Below are 15,482 nucleotides of genomic sequence, written 5' to 3'. Positions count from 1 at the left end.
ACTAACCATCACCCTTTAACCATCTGTATCATGACTGCAGTATGAATGTAAACGTGATATTACTTTTAGTGGGGCCTGCGTGGTTCAGCTGGTTGAGATTCTGTCTCTTGGTTTTGGCTCAGGTCATGATCCCATGATCGTGGGATTGAGTCCCATGTTGGGCTCTGAGCTGAGCTTGGATCCTGCTTAAGATTCTCTCTGTCTCCCCCTGCCTCTCTCCCCCAACTCATGCTCTCTCTCTCTAAAATAAAAAAAAAATTTTTTTTAAGTGATATTACTTTTAGAAAAAATAATTAAATAACTCTTTGTTTTCATTGACCCTAAATTATGACCTCCTTATGCTTAGAAAAGGATGAGAATACGACTCTCAATCTCTTCTTGCTGGGTATGTCCTCTTTCCTCGTCTCGTTTTCATAAAGCTCCTGATCTATTGATCAGCATATTGATAATCATACCCCAGTTTTGCTTATTTTCCTCGCTTGAGGCTGTTAAATGATAATTTTCAAAAAAGAGATAAAACTATATCTCCCGTGCTGATATAAAGTGAATAATTATTAAGGATATTATTTAACTGGTGAATCAGAGAGGGAATCAAGTAGACATTTAATAGATTCAAAAGAAAATCCTTGCTTGTCCACACCTGACAAGGGAGGTCAGTTGACTCTCTATGGACAGGGAAGGCTTGCATTTCTATAGATAAGAATTATTTTTCATTGCTATCAGCTATCTAGAATTTACAGAGATGGGGAATAGCTGCCGTAAGATCATAAATAGGTAACAGGGAGACATGTGCTAGATAGACAATGCATTGTTTCCCTTTGAAGCACTAATTTTTCCCTAAAGAGCCTTGATTCAATTTTTACTATTGACACAGAGTTGCAGGCTTAAAGTGCTAGAGAACTAGGGAAATTTCTTGAGGTTTGGATAACTGTTTTATTCATAATAAGAAAGGTTAGAGTATTTTCAAGAGAAGCAATCAGTGAGCCTGAGAAAGGATTTAGTGAAAGGACTGTTACATTAAAGGAGAATAAAGTTCAGAATCTCAGTATGGAAGGAGCTTTCGTGCTACTGACACGTAAGGATGGAGAAAATGTCAATTTGACCAGAGCTCATAAGATTTTTTATATTTGAAATGGAATTGGCCTGTTGGATAACCCCTGAGCCCTTTGCACCTTTTGAGGTATGATTCTGCCTACAGCCACCTAGGACCAAGATAACTGAGCCAGACAGCCCTGCGACGAATCCGCAAGAGCTTAGGCAGGAGCTGTGTTCAGAAGGGAAATTCAGTGGTCTGGTGGTCCATCATGACCCCACAAATCCTCAGTACCACGCGTCCATCAAGTGATTGTTGCCTTCAGTTTGGTTTGCCATGTCACATGGCATGAAGTTTTGCTAAATGTCCTCAGAATTTAGGGACGATGGGAACAATGTGCAAATTAACCATGGGTAATGTTCCTGCCCATACACAATTGCGGGTATTTAAAAACTTTAGATGCGAATGAAACCCCATATTCCTTGTAAATAGCGCCAGTCTGCCTCCAAATAACATGTTGCCAAGATGGAATAATTTGCCGTGTCTGCACCAGCAACAGTGGCTGGCACATATATAGATGCTATTCAGTAAGTGTGCGTGGTATTGACTGGAAGAGCATCCGAGAAGAGTTTCCATTTTTCTATGAAAAGGAAAACATTTGGCGCTCATTTATTAGAAAAGAAGTGGTTGACTTCGAACAGGGTGGTGGTGCGGCGTCGTGTTGCTGACAAACATACTAACTATGCCCTCATTTTCTTTAGTGTTCCTATATGTTAATGATATTTACATCCTCTCCTTATCACCAGGGAACCAAACACAGAATCCAGGAGCACATTGGCAGGAGAAATGTAAATAAACATGCACGTTACGTGAAAAAAACCGAACCCTGGAGAAACCTTTTTGCCCATTAGAAGTGTAGGGTTACCTAGAAGCTCATAGTCTCCAAATGTGTTTGTAATTACATGTATAATGTGTCTTGTTTGCTAAGTAATAGGACTACTGAACTGTACAACCTGGAAATAAAACATACTGACCCCTTAGATTACAGAAACTCTTTATTTAATGACTTCCCTGATGAGCCATGAGCGTATCCAGGTCAGAGATTTGAAAGCTGACACTCCGTAGCACTTTCGAAACTTCCTTCCATTCTTCTTCCTTCTTTGGGATGTTAGTAGTTTGCAAAAAGCTGAATAGGAGACAACACAATATGAACTACTACAAAAAACCCCTAACACCATACGAAATACTGAAAGAGAATATTTTAAACATGCAAATGATTACTTATCTGAATTTTAACCAAAGTAGGTAAACAAGTCTTTCAGAAAATAGGAACTTGATGGGTACATTTTGAAAGCCAGATTGGGAGATTATATATCACATTGCGCACATGGTCTTCTCTGGGTGATCTTTGGTTTCATTCTAAATAATTTATTGTAATTTACTTTAAAAAACTTACTTAAAATGACCTTTTATTTTTGTTAAATGAACGTTTATTATTTCTGTAATGAGGAAAAAAAGTTACAAAAAGCCTTTGAAATCTGTGCTGTTCTATCACTTGCCATCTTGTTTTTACGATATAGTTATGTCTTGTATATATTCCATATATTTTGCATATGATATATATGACTTTTTATAATTTTTGCTCTCCTGAATGATTTAAAAATATATTTGTACCCTTTTTTTCATTTAGTATATTTCTTTATTTTTAATTTTTTTATTAAGAAATTTGTTTAATGTTTATTTTTGAGACAGAGAGAGAGCATGAATGGGGAAGGGTCAGAGAGAGGGAGACACAGAATCTGAAGCAGGCTACAGGCTCCCAGCTGTTAGCACAGAGCCGGTTGCAGGGCTCGAACTCACAGACTGTGATATCATGACCTGAGCCAAAGTCGGATGCTTAACCGACTCAGCCACCCAGGTGCCCCATTTTTAATTTTTTTTAGTGTTTATTTTTGAGAGAGAGAGAGAGAGAGGCAGAAAGAGGGGTAGACACAAAATTTGAAGCAGGCTCCAGGCTCTGAGCGTCAGCACAGAGTCGGATGCGGGTCTTGAACTCATAAACCGCCGAGATCATGACCTGAGCCGAAGTCAGAAGCTTAATTGACCGAGCCACCCAGGCACCCCTCATTTAGTATATTTATGTTTTGCAATGTGATGAAAACAAAACCCCAACATATTTTATTTTTATTTTTTAATTATTTTTATTATTTTTTTAAATGTTTATTTATTTTTGACAGAGAGAGAGACAGAGCATGAGCGGGGGAGGGGCAGAGAGAGAGGGAGACACAGAATCCCAAGCAGGCTCCAGGCTCTGAGTTGTCAGCACGGAGCCCCACTCGGGGCTGGAACTCACAGACTGCGAGATCATGACCTGAGCCGAAATCGGAGGCTCAACGACTGAGCCATCCAGGCACCGGTATTTATTTTTATTTTTTGAGAGAGAGAGTGTGTGCGCGCATGTGCATGCACGTGCAACTGGGGAAGGCCAGAGGAAGAGGGAGAGAGAGAATCCTAAGCAGGCCCCACACGCAGCGTGGAGCCCCACATGGAGCTTGATCCCACTACTGTGAGATTATGACCTGCGCCGAAATCAAGGGTCGGATGCTTAACCCACTGAGTCACCCAGGCGCCCCCTACCAACATATTATTTTGGAAGTATAGTTTAATCCTAAATAAATCATACATATACATGGAATATATGTGTATATAAAAATAGAAAAGGTATATTTAATTGGAATATATATGTGTATATAGATAGACATGTATGTATGTCTATAACATCACATGCATATGTGTTTATTGAATCACTCTTCTCTTAGGCATTCAGTTTGATTTAAATATATTTTATTAGGCATAAATATTGTACAGACAGAATGAAGAGACTTTGTTATAGTTCTTGAATATACAAAGTTTCTTTTCATTTATTCAAATATGTAATACTTTTCAGATAATTATCTGAAGCTTTCCTTTCATGAAGCAAGCATTCGACTTTAATTTATTCTTAATCAAAAATCCTTGAAAAATTTCTGAACAAATAATCTATTGACCTCTTGTCATCTCAAAAGAAACCAGTCTTATTTCCCCCACATATTTTATTACTTTCGATTTTTGTTAATCATACTCTAGACCATTTGGAACTTATCATTTATCTGTTTTTTAAAATTACGTTCATCACATTCTTTTTCTCAACTTTTTAACAAAATTGATACAGACCTCAGATAGGTGCCTCTCTGGTTTCTGTTTGAAAGCACAAGAGGCTGATGGCAGCGGGTGGAGGTTTGTCTATTTATTACCAGACCTTTAGGAGAGCATATTATGAAAGGTAGAAGATACTGCAGTCAGAACTCTAGTTACTAAGCCAAATTTCATTTTGTCAGACAGAAAGCCCCTGCACACAGCAAGAAATGTATCTGATGAATCAGCAGCTGAGCTGAAATGAGACTTATATGGATCAACTATTTGAGGCAGCTCTTTATTAGCCTTTCCTGTTAAGGAATGATAAGATGGGACATCTAGCTGTTGAGAAGTCTTTAGACCACTTTAGAATCTCCATTCCCCTATTCAATAACTCATCCTAAATATAGGCTTGCCTTCTATGTAGTTGAGACAAGAATGAAAGAGAGTGCTACAGCTTTGACTTCCAATAGGTTGTCCCAAAAATTTTAGTAGAAAGTCTTCAGCTCCCTGAAAGTCTGTAAGGAATAACGTTTAAATTTATAGGGAACTTGTCCTACCCCGTATAGAACATTGGGTTTAATGAGCCATTAGTCTTGTTTTCTTGTTTTGCAAATAAAGGAATATCCCTCCCCATTTTCAAGTCTTCTGTAGGAACTGCTTTCCTATTTTTCCACATCTTATAAACATCTAGGCTTGAGATTCACGTAGGAGTGTTACTTCTCTAGATATTTAGAGTCTCACTGCTTTTTTAAAATTTAACTCTGGAGGTTTCTGCTTCCTTCCTGAAGGTAGTACTCTTGTCTGGCAGACTTTGTGTTGGTAACTGTCATGACAGACACCTTTAAAGATTTACTTGACATATTTGACAGGGAAATCAGATCAGCCTTTTGGTAGAGTGAAGAGATGAGTCTCTCTCTTCAGGAGAGAGAATTATAGCCATTTTGATCAAGAGCTGGGTGTTCAACTTCAGCCATGTATCTGCTTGGATCAGAAGAGCAAAAAGCATATGATTATTAGAAGATGGGAGAGCAAAGGTCCAGAATTGTAGATAAACTTTTTCAGTTATTAGTAAGCTATTTTTTTTTTTTACTGACAATTAGAATGATGTAAGCATAAAAAAGTAAATCCCCGGAGAAGAAACACGTCTCTTTTCAAGACCACCTCTGTGTCCAGCTGAGTCACAGTTAACTCTGTGGTATCTAAGATTCAGGAGTGAATTCTTTTTCTCTTAGAGGTAGTAATATTGATAGTGTACTTAAATTTTTAATGTGATTATGGGTTACAGGATTTGGGGAACACAGATAGTCTTCCAGATCAGGGAGAAGGTTTTGCAATACGTCCAGGGTATAAATACACCGCCAAACGTAATTGAGGAACTTGGACGTGTAGAAGAAGACTATCTAGGTAAACCTGGGGTCAGGGATAGGATAGAAGAACTGCCGTTGTCTGCCAAGGAAGTTCGGTGAGGTCGTCTTAAATCTTTGTCAAGAAGATGTTCTTGTGGCTGAAGCCAGAGGAAAAAACCTATTCACAAAAAGGCCATAGCCACTCAGTACTATTTAGCTCTCCTGGTCTAGTGGAATATTTTATTTTGTTATTTATTTATTTTTAACATAGGTTATTAGTTTCAGGTGTAAAATATAGTAATTCAGCACTTCCATACATCATCCAGTGCTCATCACAACAAGTGCATTCCTTAATCCCCATCACCTATTTAATCCATCCCCCCCCACCATAACCATCAGTTTGTTCTCTACAGTTAAGAGTCTGTTTCTTGGCTTGCCTATCTCTGTCTCCCCGCCCCACCCCATTTGCTCATTTTTTTTGTTTCTTAAGTTTCACATATGAGTGAAATATGGTATTTGTTTTTCTCTGACTTATTTACTTAGCATTATACTCTCTAGCTCCAACCATGTCATTGCAAATGATGAGATTTCATTCTTTTTTATGGCTGAGTAATATTCCAGTGTGTGTGTGTGTGTGTGTGTGTGTGTGTGTGTGTGTGTGTGTACCACATCTTCTTGTGTGTGTGTGTGTGTGTGTGTGTGTGTACCACATCTTCTTTAACCATTCATCAGTCGATGGACACTTGGGCTTTTCCCATAATTTGGCTATTGTAGATAATAGTGCTATAAACATAGCATTATATGTTTATATATATATATAAACATATATAGATTACAGAAACTCTTTAATGACTTCCCTGATGAGCCATGAGCGTATCCAGGTCAGAGATTTGAAAGCTGACACTCCGTAGCACTTTCGAAACTTCCTTCCATTCCTCTTCCTTCTTTGGGATGTTAGTAGTTTGCAAAAAGCTGAATAGGAGACAACACAATATGAACTACTACAAAAAACCCCTAACACCATACGAAATACTGAAAGAGAATATTTTAAACATGCAAATGATTACTTATCTGAATTTTAACCAAAGTAGGTAAACAAGTCTTTCAGAAAATAGGAACTTGATGGGTACATTTTGAAAGCCAGATTGGGAGATTATATATCACATTGCGCACATGGTCTTCTCTGGGTGATCTTTGGTTTCATTCTAAATAATTTATTGTAATTTACTTTAAAAAACTTACTTAAAATGACCTTTTATTTTTGTTAAATGAACGTTTATTATTTCTGTAATGAGGAACAAAAGTTCTCATTACAGAGAGGGATATATATATCCCAGAGATTGCTGGATTGCACACTAGTTCTATGTTTAATTTTTTGAGAAACCTCTATTCTGTATCCACAGTGGCTGTATCAGTTTGCATTCCCACCAACAGTGCAAGGGGATTCTGCTCTCTCTACATCCTTGCCAATGCTTGTTTCTTGTGTTGTTGATTTTAGCCATTCTGACAGGTGTGGGGTGGTATCTCATTGTAATTTTGATTTGCATTTCCATGATGATGAGTCATGTGGAGCATCTTTTCATGTGTCTGTTGGCCATTTGGATGTCTTTGGAGAAATGTCTATCCTTGACTCCTTCCCATCTTTGAATTGGATCATTCATTTTTTGGGGATTGAATTGTATAAGGTCTTTATATATTTTGGATACTAACACTTTATTGGATATGTCATTTGCAAACATGTTCTCCCATTTTCTAAGTTGCCTTTTAGTTTTGTTGATTGTTTCCCTTGATGTGCAGAAGATCTTAATTTTGATATAGTCCCAATAGTTTATTTTTGCTTTTGTTTCCCTTGCCTCAGAAGACATATCTAGAAAAAAGTTGCTATGGCCAATGTTGAAGAAGTTACTGCCTGTGTTCTCTTCTAATTTTCATGGTTTCAGGTCTCACATTTCAGTCTTTCATTCATTTTGAATTTTTATTTTTGTGTATGGTGTAAGAAAGTGGTCCAGTTTCATGTTTTTGCATGTTGCTGTTCAGTATTCCCAGCATCATTTGTTGAAGAGACCATCTTTTTCCCACTGGATATTCTTTCCTGCTTTGGTGAAGATTAATTGACCACATAGTTGTGGGTTTATTTCTGGACTTTCTGTACTGTTCCATTGATCCATGCGTCTGTTTTTGTGCCAGTGCCATACTGTTTTGATTACTACAGCTTTGTAGTATAACTTGAAGCCCAGAATTGTGATGCTTCCAGCTTTGTTTTGCTTTGGCTATTTGGAATCTTTTATGGTTGCACACACATTTTAGGATTGTTTGTTCTAACTCTGTGAAAAATGCTGTTGGTATTTTGATAGGTATTGCATTAAATCCATAGATTACTTTGGGTAGCATCCAAGACATTTTAACAATATTTGTTCTTTCAAGCCAAGAGCATGGAATGTCTTTCTATTTCTTTGTGTCACCTTCAGTTTCTTTCATTGGTGTTTTATAGTTTTCATGTTGCTGTATTTGGTTAGGTTTTTTACCTCTTTGGTTAGGTTTATTCCTAGACATCTTATTATTTTTTCATCCAATTATAAATGGGATTTTTTTAATTAAAAAATTTTAAATGGTTATTTATCTTTGAGAGAGAGAGGGAAAGATACAGAGTACAAGGGAGGGAGGGGCAGAGAGAGGGAGGGAGACACAGAATCTGAAGCAGGCTCCAGGCTTTGAGTTGTCAGCACAGAGCCTGGTGTGGGTCTTGAACCCACAAACTGCAAGATTATGACCCGAGCTGAAGTTGGACACTTAACTGACTGAGCCACTCAGGCGCCCCAAAAATGGGATGGTTTTCTTAATTTGTCTTTCTGCTGCTTCATTATTGATGTATAAAAATGCAACAGATTCTGTACATTGATTTTGTATGCTGTGACATTACTGAATTTATCAGTTCTAGCAGTTTTTTGGTGGAGTCTTTAGGATTTTCTATACATAGTATCATGTCATCTGCAAATAGTGCAAGTTTTACTTCTTCTTACAGACTTGAATGCCTTTTATTTCTTTTTGGTGTTTCATTGCTATGGCTGAGACTTTCAATACTATATTGAATAAAAGTGATTAGGGTGGACATCTTTGTCTTGTTCCTGATTGTAGGGGGAAAACTCTCATTTTTTTTTCTCACTGAAGATGGTGTTTACTGTGGGTTTTTCATATATGGTCTTTATTAGGTTGAAATATGTTCCCTCTAAAGCTACTTTGTTAAGGATTTTTATCATGAGTAGATATGGTACTTTGTCAAATGCTTCTTCTGCCTTTTTTGAAATGATTATATGATTGATTCTTATCCTTTCTTTATTGATGTTATGTATCACGTTGATTGATTTGTGAGTATTGAACCATTCTTGCAAACCAGGAATAAATCCCCCTTGATCGTGTTGAATGATTCTTTTAATGTATTGTTAAATTTGGTTTACTAGTATTTCGATGAAGATTTTGCAATAATGTTCATCAGGGATATTGGCATATAGCTCTTTTTTTGTGGTGTCTTTATCTGGTTTTGGTATTAAGGTAATGCTCACCTCATAGTGTGAATTTGGAAGTTTTCCTTTTCTATTTTTTTGGAATAGTTTGAGAAGAATAGTTTCTAACTCTTCTTTAAATGTTTGGTAGGGGGGTGCCTGGGTGGCCCAATTGGTTAAACATCCAACTCTTGGTTTCAGCTTAGGCCATGATCTCACAGTTCACGGAATCAAGCCCCATGTTGAGCTCTGTGCTGACAGCATGGAGCCTGCTTAGGGTTCTCTCTCTCTCTCTCTCTCTCTCTCTCTCTCTCTCTCTCTCTCTCACTCTCTCTGCCCTTCCCTGCTCATGCTCACATGTGTGCTCTCTCTCCTGAAAATAAATAAATAAACATAAATAAATAAATATTTTTTGATTATTATTTTTTGATTACTAATTTAATTTCTATGATGGTTATTGGTCTGTTCACATTTTCTATTTCTTCCCATTTCAGTTTTGGTAGTTTATATATTTCTAGGAATTTACCATTTCATCTGGATTGTCCAATTGTTGGCATATGGTTTTTCATAATATCTTTTATAATTGTTTATTTTTCAGTTGTGTTGATTGTTATTTCTTCTCTCTCATTTGTGATTTTATTTGAGTCTTCTTTCTTTCTTTCTTTCTTTCTTTCTTTCTTTCTTTCTTTCTTTCTTTCTTTCTTTCAGAAGTCTGGCTAGAAGTTTATCAATTTTAGTGATTCTTTCAAAGAATCAGCTCCTGGTTTCATTGATCTCTCCTATTGTTTTTTAGTATCTATATCATTTATTTCTGCTCTAATCTTTATTATTTTCTTTCTTCTGCTGGTTTTGAGTTTTGTTTGTGCTCTTTTTCTAGCTTCCTTGGGTATAAGCTTAGATTGTTTATTTGAGATTTTTCTTGCTTCTTGAGGTAAGCCTGTATTGCTATAAATATCCCTCTTAAAACTGCTTTTTCTGCATCCTAAAGATTTTGGATTGTTGTGTTTTTATTTTCACTTGTTTCCATGTAATTTTTATTTCTTCTTTTATTTCCTGGTTGACCCATTCATTGTTTAGCAGGATGTTGTGTAACCTCCATGTATTTGTGGTCTCTCAAGATTTTTTTCTCATGCTTGACTTCTAGTTTCGCAGTGTTGTGGTCAGAAAAGATGTATGATATGACTTTGACCTTCTTGAATTTGTTGAGGCTTGTTTTGTGGGCTAATATGTGAACTGTTTTAGAGAATGTTTCACGTGCACTTGAAAAGAATATGCATTTTGCTGTTTTAGAATGGGGTTCTGTGTATCTGTTAAATCCATCTGTTCTAGTGTTTCATTCAAAACCATTGTTTTCTTGTTGATTTTCTGTTTAGGTAATCTGTGTGTTGATGTAATGGGGTGTTAAAGTCCTCTACTATTATCATATTGCTGTCAATTAGTTCCTTTATGTTTGTTATTAACTTTTATGTATTAGGTGATACCATGTCGGGTGCATAAATATTTACAATTGTTATATCTTCTTGTTGGATTGTCCCCTTTATTATTCTATAGTGTCCTTCTTTGTCTCTTATTACAGTCTTTTTTTGAAGATGATTTCTTCCAGCATAAGTATTGCTAATCTGGGTTTCTTTTGACATCCATTTGCATGATAGATGTTTCTCCATCCCCTCCCTTTCAATCTGCAAGTGTCTTTAGGTCTGAAACGAGTCTCTTGTAGGCAGCATATAGGTGGGTCTTGTTTTTTAAATCTACTCTGTCACGCTATGTCTTTTGATTGGCACATTCAAGGTAATTACTGATAGATATATATTTATTGTCATTTTATAATTTGTTTTGTGATTTTTTCTGGAGATTTCTTCTGATCCTTTCTTGTCTTTATCTCTTTCATGGTTTGCTGATTTTCTTTAGTGATATATTTGGATTTCTTTCCCTTTATTCTTTGCATATTTATTAGTGGTTTTTGATATATGGTTACTATTAGGTTTGTATATAACTTCTGCATATAGTATTCAATATTAAGTTGAGGATGGTTTATGTTTTAGTGAAATATTTGAATGTATCATGTTGAATTTTCTCTTATCCATTATGAAGCATTATAATAAAATATCTGTGGAGGAGCACTGAGTCCAATCATCGTCAATAAGATCTAATAATCTTTTGTGTAACAACAAGCCAATTATCACTGCACTTGATGTTTTATCAGTTGGAGTTTTAAAAAGTGACCTGGAGTTTATTTTAATTGAAGAAGTATATGCAAATCTATTTCTTTCATTCTTTCTCACTATGGAAAACAAAATCTAGAAGCATACTGTACAAAATCCAGAATTTCTGAAATTCTCATTACCAAGTAGTTTGCAGGTATCCAAGAAAGAAGTGCTATATTTTCATGTCCTCGTGGAGTTTCATGAAGAAAATAAGTAGTTGATTTAATTTTGTGGTATTCATTTTTTAAAAAATATTTATTTTTGAGAGAGAGACAGGGAGACAGGATCTAAAGCAGGCTCTGTGCTGAGAGTGCATAGCCTGATGGGAGGCTTGAAGTCATGAACTGTGAGTTCATGACCTGAGCTGAAGTCAGATGCTTAACTGACTGGGTCTTCTAGGTGCCCCTGTGGTATTCGACTTTTACTTTTAAATGGTGTTTTCAAATTTAATATTAAAAAAATTGTTACCTTTAATATGGTATCCTCAAATGTCAGTGCTATTGGACAGAACATACACTTAGCATAGGGAGTATGTTTGTTAATCAATTACTATTTTGAAATATCATAAAATGAATAGCGTTAGGTTTATCTACAGGAGTCAAAAAGTTAATATGAAAAAAATAAATGAATTGCTATGGAAACGTGCTTGTCAAACATAATATGTTTTCAGTTGGAAGGTTTTTCTTATGTTAGAAATTGATAAACTAGTTCTGTCCAGTAGAACTTTCTATAATGATGGCAATATTCTATAATACAGTGGTTACTGAACACTAGAAGTGAGAATAGGAGGACTGAGGAAGTGAATTTATTATTATTTTTTTACCTTTAATTAATATAAATTTAGATTTAGGTAGATACATATGGCTTCCATATTAGAGAACACAGGTATACCCTGGAAATTCAGACACTTGAAGGTTGTGATCATGTTCAGAGGAGTATTTACAAATTATCACTATAAATGCCAGAGTGTGTTAGAGCACAAATAAGGCTAAGTGATGACATTCTTTTTTTTTTTTAGACACCTTCTTAGCATAGAATCTGTATATTTCATAATTATTAAATATCAGACTTTCAACCAAGCAACATTGCCAGAGATTTGAAACAATAAATCAACACTACACAAACATTTAAACCCTAGACAATCACAGAAATGTCATCAATACCTCTCTCAGTGTCCATTTCCAATTCTGGCTTATGTTAATGTCAGGATCTTTATCTGTACTTGGAGCCCTCAGTGTCTGACGAAAGTCTACCACCTGGTGGGTGTAATTTGATACATACTGAACAGCTAAAAGTATGTTAGTTGCATGCACATTGCCTAGTCTGTGGTTCTTGAAGGCAAGCAGTTCAATATCTATCCCTAGCATCCTGCACAGTAAGTGGTACAGAGCAGGCAGCAGTAGATGCTTATAAACTGAGTGGTAGACTTTGCATCTGTTTTATTCTCTAATTATTATCAAGAAAAGCTAAATGGAAATTATATGTATAATATGAATGTATAAACATAACCACACACACACACACACACACACACACACACACACACACATACTTTCATTTTTTATGTGACCCAGAAGAGTTCAGTGTGTAGCTCTCCCCTCTGTTGACTTCCTGTTTTGGACTTCTGCATGTTAAATGCTAAATATATTACTAAGGGCTATGAATCTCATACACTTGGAAGAGAAGTAGATTTTCTGGAAGGAATACATAAAGTATAAAGAAATTCATGTATTTTAAAATGTTATGTGACTTGCAAGTTGCCTTTATTTAGAAGCAAAAGCAAAAAAAAAAAAAAAAAACAAAAAGAGAAAAAGAAAAAAAGAAAAAAAAGAAGGAAAAGCAACCTTGTCCTTCATTAAATCGATCATGTCTGCAGCAACAGAAAAAACAACATCTGGTTCAATCATCTTTTTTGTAGTTCTTGGAATACCCTTTAGGAGAAAAGACTTTTTTTTTCCTTTCCTAACCTTTCTTTTCTTACTGTATCTTTGAGGTGGTGTCACGGAATGGCAGAAGTTTCAGAAAGAGGTTGCTGGCTTTAGCTTTACGGAGATAGGAAGCAAGGGCAGCAAAATGCACTGTAGTGTGCAAAGGGAGCGTTGTATCAGGACTCTAGTTATCCGGGGGAATGACGTTGTGTGACAAGCAAAAGCCCCTTTGGTCCTCTTGAGAATCTTGGGGGAACATTCTCGGTTAGAATCTCTGAAATAACATGACAAGCTTCTTGTGGAAGGAAGGGAGGGCAGTAGCTGTCGAGATGCTGCTCATGCTTTCTTGGGGGTTGCACTGATTTCTACCAAATTGACCTTTGGTCACTTTTCTTTCATACTAAGTAATTAATTGAAGAATTTGGGGGATATGGTTCTTATGTGTGCTGAATGCAATCCAGAGTGGTTTGCATTAAAGAGAATGTCAATGGTTGGACATTTACTAGGAATCTAAGACACTCTCTCCTTGTGTTTTAGGTGGTCTGGTGGTTGTAGAAAGCACAGGTACTTCTTGGGTCATTGGGTCTGGGAGAAGCCAGCTGTTCTGCCATGAGAACTTTCAAGCAGCCTGCCAGAGACATCCATGAAGTGAGGACATATGACTTCCTGCAAACAACCAGTACCAACTTGACATTGCATTAGTGAGTGACCTTGGAGTTCATTCTCCAGCCGCATTTAAGCTTTCATATTATTGTAGTCCTGGCCAATATGCCAAGTGCAATGTCATGAGAGACACTGAGTTAGAAGTACCCTTTCAATTTGTCCTGAATTCCTTACCCACTGAAATGGTAGATTTTCCACTTCTTGCCATGTTGAAGTAACTGGTGCTGGGCTTGTCTTGCTATAAAAAATGTAAAAATTTTTGAAAACTGGAAAAACATATGAAACAATGGTTTTTCAGAAATTGGGCAATAGGCGGTGAAGGACTGTGATCCAGGGAAAGGGAAAGAAATGACGTGAGCCCTACAATTGCTCTGGCTACAATTACATGGAGATCTTTTGTGTTCTTTGGCACCAGAAAGGATAACCCAGGCAGAGTATAACATTCCCATTGAGTTGAGAAGATAGAGATTAGAGTCTGGGGAAGATGAAGTGGGTGGAATCCTGCAGGGCAGGGTACTCAAGAAGAGGGAGTCATGCAGAAAATGGTTCCAAAGGTCAGAATAGGGGTCCTCTTGCATCTGTTGCTGAACACTGGGCTTCACATATGTGGGATGTGAAAGCGCCACAGGGCAGCACAAAGAACAGCCTGGGAGCTGGAAGCCCAGCAACTTCTAGAACTCACCTATGGCTGGGGTACAGTTTCCACTAAACCTGACTGCTTGGTTAACAGAGACAGGCTTTAGTAATAAGGCCCAACTGATGGGCCACCTGGGTGGCTCATTTGGTGAAGCGTCTGACTCTTGGTTTCAGCTCAGGTCATGATCTCACAGTTCGTGAGTTTGAGCTCTGCATCGGGCTCTGTGCTGACAGCTCGAGCCTGCCTGGGAGTCTCTCTGTCTCTCTGCCCTTCCCCGCTCTCTCTCTCTCGCTCTCAAAATAAATAAGTAACCTTAAAAAATAAAAAAAATAAGGCCATACAGATACTAATTCTAATACTTATTCTAATAATTCTAATAATAATATTTTAAATCTAGGCCTAATAAAGCTTAAAAATAAGCCAGCCTGGAGGTTACTTAACTCCCTGCCAAAACAAATTTCAGTATTGTCTACAGGAAGACAAAACCTGGTAACAACGTGATACTTAAAATCTACCATAAAATTGTAAGACATGCAGAAGCAAATATATATAAATGAAATAAAATATGTTATTCATTATAAAATACATATCTATAATTTTATTTATGTATGTATCTCTACATATGTACATACATAATATATATACAATTATAGTTAACCAAGAAAAAAATCAGGCAATAGACATGTACTTAGAAATAGCAAAGGTGAGAGAATTAGCTTAAGGACTTTGCAATGGTTATTTTAAATCATTGTGTTTAAAATAATCATTATGTTTAAAATCTTCACTTTAAACATAATTAAGACAGGAATAGAAGATATAAAAGTAAACTATAGTGAACGTAAAAGTACAATATACAAAATGAAGATTTTATGGGAGAGGGCTAAGAACAGCCATTGTGGGGTGCCTGGGTAGCTCAGTTAGTTAAGCATCCGACTTTGGTTCAGGCCATGATCTCATGGTTCATGGGTTCGAGCCCTGCGTTGGGCTCTGTGCT

This window comes from Acinonyx jubatus, chromosome E2, assembly GCF_027475565.1.
Source record: "Acinonyx jubatus isolate Ajub_Pintada_27869175 chromosome E2, VMU_Ajub_asm_v1.0, whole genome shotgun sequence".
In the NCBI taxonomy this organism is placed as follows: domain Eukaryota; kingdom Metazoa; phylum Chordata; class Mammalia; order Carnivora; family Felidae; genus Acinonyx; species Acinonyx jubatus.
Note: the sequence above shows the minus strand (reverse complement) of the source record.